Source organism: Neltuma alba, unplaced genomic scaffold (assembly GCF_004799145.2).
Source record: "Neltuma alba isolate B1F8T4 unplaced genomic scaffold, ASM479914v2 tig00010324_pilon, whole genome shotgun sequence".
NCBI lineage: Eukaryota > Viridiplantae > Streptophyta > Magnoliopsida > Fabales > Fabaceae > Neltuma > Neltuma alba.
In genome coordinates, this window is record NW_021635235.1 from 505,609 (window position 1) to 515,746 (window position 10,138).

Sequence of the window (10,138 nt, forward strand, 5' to 3'; positions counted from 1 at the left end):
TAGTTTCTATATAGACGCTCATTCCAATTTTTAATTCTTTATAATCAGGTGAAAATTTTTGGAATGTGATAGTTCTCACTTGGACCCACTATATTGTTTTTCTCTTGATCTAGCCTCTTATCCTAAAAAGGTGCCTCCATCTTGGTATGATGATCACAACATGAGTATGAAAGATTTAATGGTTTGTGGTGTGTGTATTTTTCATATTTCATCATTATTTTGCTTTCTTGCTTTGTGGCTTATGCAGTTTATGAGGGAGGTGCTCCGACAGGTATGTGTTGGCTCCTCATCATTTCTTAGAATTATTTTATATGTTATGTTGCGGTGGATTTTGTTGAATGATTGATGAACGTGCAATTGTTTTTTTTTTTTTTGTGTTTTCTCTTCATTTCCTTTTTTAGAATTTTGAAAAGAGAAAATTTTCTTTAAAAAAAATAAATAAATAATTGTTTTCAAAAGATTTTTTAATTGTGTGAGGTTTTCAGAATCTCCTCCAGCGAAACTGATTAATCTTTCTTATGAGATTATTAGAATCTCCTCAAGAAGTTTGATCTAAAATGTTTTATAAAAACAAGTTTGTTTTTCAAAATGATTTTATGCCGCATGAGGTTTTTAGAATCTCCTAAAGTGAAATTGATTAGTCTTCTGAATGAGATTATTAGAATCTCTTCAAGAAGTTTAATTCAAAAGTTGTTCAAAAACCTCCTTTTTTTTTCAAATAAAGATAAAAGACCTCTAAATAATGAAATATGGGTTAGACACATTCAAGAGAAAAATTAAAAAAATCAGAAAATCAAAACCAAAATTTTTCATTTAAGATGATTGGCTCCTCAATTTAAAAATATCTTTTTGAGCCATAATGGTGGAAAAAATAAAAAACAAAAATAAAAATAAAAATCACAAATTAATGATGATTTGCTTAAACAGGAAAGGATATTATGAGTCACAATTGGAGGAAATTTAAAAACAAAAATTTAAAAAATTTAAAAACTCATAACTAAAGCCTATAAGTATAATAATAAAGGTTGGATGATGGCGGATAATTTTCTTTTAAAGTGAAAGGAGGCCAGAGAAAAAAGGTAAGCAGACACTACATTTTGTTATTTCACATCATCCTTCTAAATTGGTTTTTAATGACCTTGGGAGGTTCAGGGGTTTATCTGAAGTAGCCACCTGTTTGTTTTGGCAATGAACACGTCATTGAGACTGGGGCAAACAAAACTCTAAGCAAGAGCTGTGGTTCCTTTGTTCCATTATATTATTTTTTACCTTCTCTAGATGTTCACATGTGGCCATGCATGTTGACTCTTTTAACGATTTTCGTTGGATGACAATTTTGTTTTTCTTGTCTTTTGCTTCATTCTTATTTCTATTGTTTCTCTTTTATCCATCTTGTCGTTTCCTCCGCCTATCCCATTTTTGTTTTGTTTTATGATTTCTATTTCCTTCTTCTCGTCTTTGTTTTTATTCACTTTTTATTTATTTATTTTGTCTCATTTTGATTTGTTCTCACTTGGACCCACTATATTGTGTTTCTCCTGATCTTGCCTCTCATTCTAGAAAGGTACCTCCATCCTGGTATGATGATCACAACACGAGTATGAAAGATTTAATGATTTGCGATGTGTGTATTTTTCATATTTCATCATTATTTTGCTTTCTTGCTTTGTGGCTTATGCAGTTTATGAGGGAGGTGCTCCGACAGGTACGTGTTGGCTCCTCATCATTTCTTAGAATTATTTTATATGTTATGTTGCGGTGGATTTTGTTGAATGATTGATGAACGTGCAATTGTTTTTTTTTTTTTTGTGTTTTTCTTTCTTACCTTTTAGAGTTTTTTCCCCCTTTCTCTTCATTTCCTTTTTTAGAATTTTGAAAAGAGAAAAGTTTCTTTAAAAAAACAATAAATGAAAAATTGTTTTCAAAAGATTTTTTGATTGTGTGAGGTTTTCAGAATCTCCCCCAGCGAAACTGATTAATCTTTCGTATGAGATTATTAGAATCTCCTTAGGAAATTTAATCCAAAATGTTTTATAAAAATAAGTTTGTTCTTCAAAATGATTTTATGCCGAATGAGGTTTTTAGAATCTCCTAAAGCGAAATTGATTAGTCTTCTGAATGAGATTATTGGAATCTCATCAAGAAGTTTAATTCAAAAGTTGTTCAAAAACCTCTTTTTTTTTTTTTCAAATAAAGATAAAAAGATTTTTCTTAAATAAAAAAATCAACAAAAACGTTTTTGTAAATTAAATAAATATTTTCCTTAAAAAAATCAACTAAGTGACATTTATTTTTAGGATGAATGCCTTCCTAAAAAATCAACTAAGTGACATGTATTTTATTTTAATTACTCGTCCTTAGTTTATTTATTATTTAATCCTTTTTTGTGTTTTGGCTTTTTCCTTCTTTCTTTTTATGTGCCATGTGATTTACTATGTTTTTCGTTTATTTATTATGTGATTTGCTTAACAGATGAGGGTTGGGTAGAATCTAGCTTAACAGGTTTGTATGACCTCCACACACACTGAGCATTTGCACCATTTACCTCACGCACATATTCCTGTACCTGGGTTTGTGAGCACCTTACTGAGCAGAAGTTTCTAATGGTTTCCCTGTGGCGTTTTCAGAACACTGTGAGGTTACTGTGAAGACTTTATCCTAGCTTTTACCTATTTGGTGAGGTTGATCCCTGTGGAACTTTTGAATTCTCTGAGAGTCAATTTTGTCAAAGAGGGTCTTCATCCGTATGGTAAGGGCAGTTAGGAGACCTTTTTCTATGAGAATTAAAACAACATTGAAACTATCACATGTATTAAATGAAACCTATTGACCCACCTCTTGGTTAGTACCTACTTTTCTTAAGGTAGAATCCTAGCCTGGTGTTACCTTTTACATAGGACAATGGATGGCATATTTTCTTTTCTTTGAATGCATCACTAATATCCATGCATAATTACGCTAGCCCCTAGGATTAAGTGACCAACCGTCACTTTACCTGAGTGTGTATCTTGCATTACTCCACATATAGTTATATCACAATCATGGTGCATGCATTAGACAACCAGCCCTAGTCGAAAGGTCTCTAACCATGATAAATTATGAGCTCATCACAATCATCATATTAGAAATATCTCAAATAGAGGTAACCTTTTAAGGCTCACAATGCATCATTGTAGCAAGCATGCATAATCATTATTACTTGCTTTGGGTATGAGCTTTGAACATAAAAACTATTTATAAAACAACTAGTCATGTATTGGCTCCAGCTAATCACAGGCTAATAAATATTTCATTCTCCCTGTGAGGTATTAGGCCTCCTAAGGAAGTGAAGTTCCTTTTCTTAATATCCATTGCCCATATCAAAACTTTTCTCACTTCATCATCCATAACATGCACATTATAATCATATTTGAAGTACATTCTAACATTTTTCTTTCTTCCTTTCTCTCTCTCTTTTCCTTTTCTTTTCCATAAAAGGCAAGTAAGTCATCCAGTGATTGTGAGAGTACTTGGCATAAGATTTGATGACACAAGAATCAAGCTCAAATCAAATTCCCACAACAAGATGTATACTGTAAGGCGTATCAAGTTGACTATTTGAATAGATTTTCTTGAGAGTGTGATACAACTGAATTGTCTCATCAGGGCCCAATCAAATTGGACTTTAACAATAAGTATGGCATTATTCTCGATCTACCATAAGTGTAAGTTCATAGTAATGCTCTAATAAAATTAGGTTTGTAACAATGATTCTCCTTAGGGCTGAGCAACTAGTTATTCGATTCAGTTAGGTCCACTAACTAAAATAACTGAATAATTGAAATGCACATATTTTAAACATCGAACCAAAACCGAATATTAGTTGATAACCAACCAAATTAACCGAAATAATTCAGTTTGCTTATTTGGTTTACTCGGTTTCGAGGCATTTTATATTCCAATAAACTTTTATAGTTATTAATTATATTAGGAACTTAAATTAAAAATATCATTGGATCAAATTGAAGAAAAAATAGCTATTTAAATGATATTGGGTTTCTTTATTGCTCAAGCAAAGAAAACACAAGTTATAAATATTCTCATATGAAAATCCAAGGATTAGATGTACATGTGCCTAGAATAAAATCAAATATATATTCAAATCTAGATGTCTAAAGGATTTAAGGAGATGAATCTTGAGGCATAACCACAAGCTTAAACAAGTGTTGAATGCGAAGAGATAGAGAAGAGAGTGGAGACTGTAGTGCTATGAAGAATTTAATTAGACTAAAGGATAAGACTACGATGGGAGCAACTAAGCTATGACTGAATGAGAAGACTGAACTAAAAGAGAAGATTGCAATGGAAGCAACTAAGCCATGAAGCTTGATACGATATGGGGCGATGACTGGTAAGGCAGAAGATGTGGCTGCCATATGAAAGATAATAAGTAATCTTATTTTAGCTTCTAGGGTTTAAGATATATTGGGCTGGGTTTAGATATATGTTTGGGCCTAGTTTCATGTTCTATGTACAAAGATATAAATATATATAGACGCATATAATATTATATATGTTGACAAAAACTATTATATATACTTATAAATTTTGGGTTTTAGGTTTGAAACTAAATTTTTTTCACTAACTGAATACCAAAATTTAAGAAAAATAAAAACCAAACCGAAACCAAACACCAAAATAATCAAAACCAAAAGACAAAAAATGCATTTGGTTCAGTTTGATGATCGGTTACGGTTCAGTTTTGCTTTCCCCTAATTCTTCTAAATCAGTTACTAACCTTTCTAAATCACTAATTAACAATGCTAATAATGGTAGAAAGGAAACTTAGTATAACATTTGAAAAGGCTACTATGGTTATAAAAGAAACCTGAATCACAAGAAAGGTTAACCATGATGGAAAAGAGTTAAACTAATTCTTGAAAATGCCTATCATGGTCAAAAGAGATTAACTCACATTTCAATACTTATCCATGATAGAAAAGAATCAAAATAAAACCTTTAAAAGCTATCATAAATATTAGAGTTTCATTACAACAGTCATATGCAAACCAAGGGAAATAATGTTTTACAATAACTGGGCCTTGGGCATTATGAAGTCTAGTATGTGATATTCAACTACAAGCCCATAATAAGATGTTTCTTAAATAATACTTTTTATAACTTCTCAAACCAACAGTACTCCAATATTTTTAAAAGACAGTTTACAAATACATGTGAACACCTACAAGCCTTTGGCCTTCTACTAGCATGTAATCCAATAACAATTTATCAAAAGTATATAGTTCGTACAAATAGTTTCAAATAAATCATCGTACAAAAATGAACTCTATATGGCAATATATAGAACAAGTGCACTACTCTTCAAGAAAAATTGATAGCAAAAGAATAGGAGAGACCTAGAGGAAGGTTCGAGAGTTATGAAGCTAAAAGAGAAAATGAAAGATTGAAAAAAGCCATGCTAGAAGATGATAAGCAGAGTGAATATAGCATAGTTGACCAATTGCAAAAAACCCTAATAAAGATCTCAATGCACTCGTTGATTTTGAGCTCTAAACTGCATCGTCAGGGATTACAAAAGGCATTAGATAAGACGTGCATATGGTCTTGTATAGCTTTGAAGAAAGTGGCAAACATTATGAATATTATGAAAGTAGTATCCAGCCTTTCCTTCACAGAAGAAGAAGTTATTTGATTTGCTGCTAATCAACATAAAACTTTGCATTTTACCCTAAAATGCAAAGGATTCATTATAGCCAAGGTACTAATAGATGGAGGGTAACATTAAATGTATTGCCATTGTCTACATTTGAGCATCTCTCGATAGAAGCTTTAGAAATTAAAAGGAGTAATGTGGTAGTCAGAAGATTCGATGGTACTCAAAGGGATGTACTAGGAACAGTCTACCTACCTCTACAAATCGACCAACCATGTTCATAGTAGACTTTAAGCTCATGGACATTGACCTATCATACTTAATGTCATTAGGATGACCATGGATACATTTGATTGGGACTATGCTTTCAATCTCATATCAAAAGGTGAAATTTATTAACAAGGGAAAGGTTATCATAAGCCGATCTCTCTTCCACACATTGAGGCTGCTGAACATGATTAAGGGACAATGTTCCAAAAATTTGAAGTTGAAGGGTCCAAGAATAGTAGAAATGTCAATTCCATAGGGACCAAAATGATGAAAAAGAATGGGTTCAAGCTTGGCGGAGGATTAGGTGCACACCTATAAGGCATCAAATTGCCAATAAATTTGCTTGAAAACCATAAGCGTCAAGGGTTAGTGTAACATCCCAAATTTTAGATATAGAAGTACTAGGAATAGCCTGAGATGGGCAGGCTATTGGATCTCAGTTAACAAGAGTCCCAAAAATGTGAAAGGAAAGTAACAAGATATTCAGGGACTAAACCGTAAATTGAGAAAGTCCTAAGGACTAAAATGTAAATAAAGTTAGAAACTTCGGAAAAGTATAAAATCCCATGAACAAGAAATGGGGATGAATGAGGGCTAAAAGTTGTGCTAGAGACCGCAAAGGCATGATTCTTGAGGTTAAGTCCTAGCAAGGACTAAATCGTAAAGTCGAAAGGTTGCGGATCGAAAAAAGCAATACTGGAAAATAAGCCTAGAAATTCCAAAAAATTCCCATAAAATGGGAAATGAGATTCTAAGGTTTATTTGAGGTCAAAAATGACAAAAATGCCTTTAAATTAACTTTAAATGAATTTTAAAGATTTTTGCTCATTTTGAGGTGTATAGTTAAATTTAATTATTTGATCCATGAAAGAATCTCAGAAAAGTAAGTGAAAATGGGGATTCATGAGTTAAGAGCTTGTACAAAAATATAAAATTAATCTTATTTCCAGAAAGCTAACAAAATGGCTTTAAGAATATTTAAAATTCAGTTATACCATTTAAAGGCATTTTATGAGAAATTCAAGAAGAAATACCTACAAGTTGAGTTATGGTTTGATAAATTCACAAATTTTTTCTAGAATTAAAAGAGACAGATAAATTTTTGATGCTCTGGATTGAATAAAATACTCCATTCAAATAATAAATAATTTTTGTTCCTTAAATAGGAGACAAATAGATAAGATAGCATTTATTGCGGCGCTGAGTCAACATGCTGAGTTGCCAAGTGCATTGATGACGCAACTATGACACCTTTGAGTCAGCTTACTGAGTTACCAGGAGATATTTGTGGACAGTAAAAAAATCAGAACTCAGTACGAGCATGTTTTAGGCAGTCCTTTGTCTACCTGATACAGCGAAATCTCTATTGCATGACTTAGTGAGGGTAAATAGCCTGTCAATAGAGCTAACTATTTTCTTCTATGCTCCTTTGAGATGACGCTATAGGTAGACTTATTGGAGATAAGAAAAGGGTGCCAGTTAGGACCAGAAAAAATACCTGATACAGTACAAAATGACAGGATAGGTGGAGGAATACCTAGGAGCTGTACTTTGTACGAATTTTCTATTAAATTTCTCCCTATTTTAATGCCAAATAATAAAGGGACATGTAAGGGATTATGTGTGCGATTAGATGTGAGGAGAAGGTCTTACATGTACGGTTGGATGAAAGACATGGATTGATGATGTAAGCATGATGTCATAAGAACACTTGTCAATCTTGATTACACTTAGCAAGATCATAAGGAAAGATCAAATGAATGGCCAAGATCAAGCCACACATACACAAGATCAATAGCCAAGGTTTAATCTTGCTTATTATAAATACCCTTTACCCTCTCATTTGCCCAGGTTTCGGCCAACCATGGAGATAGAGAAGAGAGAGGCTGAAGTGGAGAAGGAAGAAGGAAGAAGAGGAAGAGCTCCAAGTCCCATGTAAGATCAACCTCCAAAACAAGGTAGATTCATGTTTTTGATGTAGTTTTCACTACCTTTGTTGTTGTTGAGCTTGGTTATGGGTTTTGTTGGATTTTGGAAGCTTGAAAACCCAAGAGGACATGCTACACGAAATTTCTAAGTGTAAGGGAAGATGAAATTGATGTTAGATTAATGATTAAGATATAGAAACAAGCTTGAATCAAGTGGTTTTGCGATGAATTTTCAAGAAATCCAACTTGCCTTTTAACTTGGTATGTTTTTGCCTTATACAGTTGGATATGTTAGGGTTTGATTTTGATGATTTTGATGCTTCCAATGTATTTAGAATGAAAAATTATGTGGGTAAAGATAAAAAATAAGTTTGGAAGCATTAGAATTGAAAATAAAAAATTTGAGCCATAACCCCATACCTCTTGGCCTTTGTGTGTTCTTGGGAGAAGGATTTGGTTTTTCATTTTTTTGAGATTGGGAATGGATTTTAAATGCAAAATTATGAGGGAATAGTATGTGAAATTAATTTTAGAAAGATTGGAAATTATGTTTAAAAGTCAGGAGACATTATGGCTTAAAGAGAGCAAAGTATTATGTTACTTGTGATCATAGCCCTAATAAGTGATTGGCATTATGTGGTGATGTTAACTAGGGCCATGAGACACTAAGAGAAATGAATGACAAGGTTGATCAAGCAATTTTGATGGTTGGAGGCAAAAGGAGCAAGAGAAAAGCTTAAATGTTACAAGGTAGTAAACTTACCCTCTTGAATGCTTGACATGTATGCTTATGTGTTGATGATGTTTGATGATGATTTGAAAGCATGAATGCTTAAATTTTGCTCTATGTTTTGTTTAATTCATGGCCATGCATGTATGCAATGTTGAGCATATGGATATGTTATTTTCAGAGCATGAAAGTATGTGAAACCAAGCATGTCATACACTTACATTTGCTTGCATACATTTGGGTAATGTTTATTACTAAGATTTTCCTAAATCTCACCCTCCCTTAACCAACCATAATAGGTGTAAGAGTATGGGAGAAGAAATCAGGAAATAGAAGCGCAAGAATGAAGAGAAGAAGATAGGAATAGATATTACATTATATTATGTAACATGTTATGATAATATATTCACAAATGTTTTGTGGATGGTATGCATTAATGTATGATGATATTGACATGTATGATTGAATGAGATAATATATGAGAATGGTTAGTGTATTGATGGAATGATAATAGATGTGAAAAGAATTAATCATGAATTGCTAATGCTAGTAAGGGGGATAAATTATCCCTAAATGAGACACAGAATGGTGGCAAAGTAGAAGGAAAGCAAATGAACGAATATGCTCATGAAATTTGGTATAATTAAAGTACACATCTTGATATTTAAAATAAGTGGTAGATCATTTAAAATGAATCTTTTTGCTAAGAGTTATGCTTGATCAAAACTAGGATAAAAAAAACTAAAAAATACAATTTTTACCAAATGAACAGTAAAGTTCACAAAATATACTGTACTAATTTGCAAATGTTAAGGCCAGATTTATATTTTTTCCTTGTAGAGAATTGAAAGATCTTCAAATAGAATTTTACATCACCTTAATACAATTTTTCTATAATTAGTTATGAATTTTCAAAGTTGAACAGAAAATTTGGAATTAACCAGTGAATAGTAACCCAAGTAACTAATTGTAAATTTTCAATCTAGGAGCTTGTTTCATGATATGCTTAAACTATAATGCTTCTAAATGTGTATTAAAAGGGGTTTAAGGAGCAATGTTTTAGTTAGGCTATAAGCCCTTTCTAGAAAGGCAACTGAAAGAGCAAGCAAGCTTAAAGACAAGGGAGGATGATGCATACCATGAGATTTCCCGCTTAATAAAGAGACTCTCAAAACCCATGAAAGTCTTGAACAAGCCAACTATTGTAGTGATTTCATCAACTAGAGAGAGGAGAGTACATGGATTTTAGCTAATGATTTGGGAAAAGGACTAGAAAACTAAGAGTTTAAGAATAACTTCGACTTTATTACCTTAGAATAACTTGTTTAGATAAATGTCATGTTTTTAAATGCCTTTAGGCAAAGCTCTTATATGAAGTATTAACAAAGAACATTATATCAATAAAATCCATGTTTTTCTTTATCTACTTCTCATTTCCTTTTCTTTTTATTAATTTGTCAATCTTTCTTTTTACCATCCAAGAAATCGATCTCCTTGGAACTCTTCCTGAGTCCCTGAATGATTATTTGCTTCTTGCTATTAATATGCATGATTTTG